The sequence below is a fragment of the Urtica dioica genome, chromosome 7, assembly GCF_054948205.1.
Source record: "Urtica dioica subsp. dioica isolate 48M chromosome 7, U.dioica_male_clone48M_v1_H2, whole genome shotgun sequence".
Lineage (NCBI taxonomy): Eukaryota > Viridiplantae > Streptophyta > Magnoliopsida > Rosales > Urticaceae > Urtica > Urtica dioica.
The window spans coordinates 31,630,874-31,633,748 of NC_142762.1; the positions used below are offsets into that span (position 1 = coordinate 31,630,874).

General features: G+C 32.8%; 1 pseudogene; it reads left to right on the top strand.

Moving 5' to 3' along the window:
- The first annotated feature begins 755 nt into the window (after positions 1-755).
- On the top strand, positions 756-1,755 carry LOC149390811 (uncharacterized; annotated as a pseudogene).
- Positions 1,756-2,875: the final 1,120 nt, after the last annotated feature.

Genomic DNA, 2,875 nt, shown 5'->3' on the forward strand with positions numbered 1-2,875 from the left:
TCTAGGTCAATATTACCTTGTAGGTGCCGGCTATACTAATGGTCCAGGATTTCTCGCTCCATTTCGAGGTCAACGCTACCACCTAACCGTGTGGAGAGAATGACCTCAACCAAATAGTCCTCGAGAATATTTCAATATGAAGCATTCGTCGGCTAGAAATGTCATCGAAAGGTGTTTCGGTGCCATTAAGAATCGTTGGGCGATTCTTAGGAGTCCTTCTTTTTATCCAATAAAGACTCAAAATCGTATCATATTGGCGTGTTGTCTACTACACAACTTTATTCGAAGAGAAATGCCGGATGATATTCCAAGTGAGGAGATTGATATGGAAGAAGATAATATTCAAGATGAAGAAAATATTGATGATGACTTGATAACAAACATTGAGCCATCAGAAGAATGGACGACGTGGAGAAATAATTTTGCTAATGAGATGTACAACGAGTGGAGAGCACGTATATGACTGGATTGATAATGACTTAATTGTATTTATAATTATTACACTAGTATTTATAAGTTTGCTACTGTTTTGTTTTGCTTTATGGTGTTTTGCATATGATTTTTTTCATATAATGCATTTGATATGTTTTTTTTATGTGCTTGCCATTACTGTTCTTGGTTTTTTTTTTCTAAATGAATTGAATCTGTTTTTAAATGCTTGCATTTGATTTGTTTGTAGACAGGTTTCTTTATTATTTGTTTCTAGACAGGTTTCTTTATGTGTTGTTTATGTATTTATGGTGTTGATGGATAGGATGGCAAGTTCAAAAGTAAGAGGTCCTGGTCAAAATAAGAGGTTTTGGACCGAAGAAGAAGATAAAGCCTTGATTGACTCCTTGTTGGAGTTACACGACGAAGGAAAGTACAAGGCCGAAGGAAATTTTAAAGTTGGACACTTGAAAACTCTTGAAATAAAACTGCATAAGAAGATACACGGGTGTGACTTAGAAGCTAATCCGAACATTGGATCAAGGTCGAAGACGTTGAAATCTTACTTTCAAGTCGTTCATGAAATGTTGACTGGACCTAATTGCAGTGGATTCGGCTGGGACTCAGAAACACAAACAGTTACGGCCGACAAACCCGTATGGGATGCATATCTCCAGGTACTACTATTTGTGTAATTTATAATGGTGTTATTTTAGTAACTTATTAATTTTAAATAAAAAACAGAGTCACAAGGATGCAGCTCAATTTCGATACAAGCCTTTCCCATATTATGATGTTCTCAGCTTGATTTATGGCAAAAATCGTGCTACTGGAAAACATTCAGAGGGTCCAACAGATGTGGTTGATGAATTAGATAAACATGGAAAAGAAACTAGCAAAGAGAATGATGTTAACGACCATACGGAAGGTGATTTTGTTGACAGTGCTGATAATGTGCAAGGCATGAATGAAGCTCAATCTATGCATCGATCCACTACACCTCAATCCGAAGGTTCATCTAAGCCATCTAAGAAAAAGAGCAGAAAGAGAAGATATGTGTGAAGCCCTGAAAGGATCATCTTTGATAATTGCACAAGTCATTGAAAAAGCATCTACTCATTTGAGTAAAGCTGTTGAGGAGACATGAATGAGAAACACATGAACCTTGGCAAAGAATTGGAGAAGAACACGACTATTTCAAGAATGGAGCATCATAAGGTATCTCGTATGATTATGCAAGACAATGCTCTAGTTTCTTACTTTTTTAGCATTGCAGACGAAGATAAAGATGAATGAGCGAGATGTCTTCTTGCTGGAGATTTATGAAACTGACAATGAAGTTTAAACTTTGGTCGATTTTGGTAAATGAAGTATGATTGATAGACAATATATATCTAGGATATCATGAATTAGATTAGTAGTATGGTTTTGTGGATCTCATAGACTTATGTTGATACACTATGAAGAATTCGGATGGTGTTATATTTATTGTAATTATTGTAACTTATTTTGGTACATTGGTATGATTTTGTGGAACATATTTTGAGCTGATATACAAGTATGTACAAGTATATATTTTGCATCTGTATATACAAGTATATATTTAATATACATTGTAGTTATTCTCAGCTTTATCTTATTTTTGTCAACCTAAACATCTCTGCAGTCTAAATACGTTTGTTAAACATGGTACAAATTTCAAGAGGTTCTGCCTCTTTTTTTATACAATTTTTATTTATATACTTTTTATCTGAATAATAACATGTTTGGTTTATGAGATTTAAAGTTTGGGAAGAAGATGAAGGAAGTAGGAACAAGAAGGAGATTATCAGAGGAGAGAGAAAGAGTGAAAATATTTTTGAAAAATGTAAAATTTTAAATAATGTATCCTTGATTTGTGGCGTGGGTTGTAGGAAATCAGAGTACCATCTCATTGATGATAAAATATTGAATCATCATTATTTATTTTATAAATGTAAAAAAAGAAAAATGAAAGGCAAATACTTTATATTATATTCTATTATAAAAGAGGCAACGAAATTGAGCCGTGCCAATGAAAGAGGCAAATACTCTATGGTGAATTGTATGTTGCTGAATTGTTTTTCTTTTTTTACTTATTTCTTTAACTTAATATTATCAACATTAAACACTAACAAATTTAATTAAATAATAATATTTTTTAATTTATCTTAATATTATTATTAATATATGTATAAACTTATGAATACATGTTTGTATTTGTTTGTTCACTAGATACCATTTCGGTAAGTTCAGTATTTGTCGGTAAACCACATCGATAACTCAACGCTTAAAAGTTGGTCCTCGATTATCCAATTCCTATTTGGATAACTCATTTTACCTATAGATTGAACATTTCAAAATTTAGTAGTTTTCGGATTTTATTTTATAATTTAGCGATCCTAGCGAAATTTCGGCAAAACCTCCC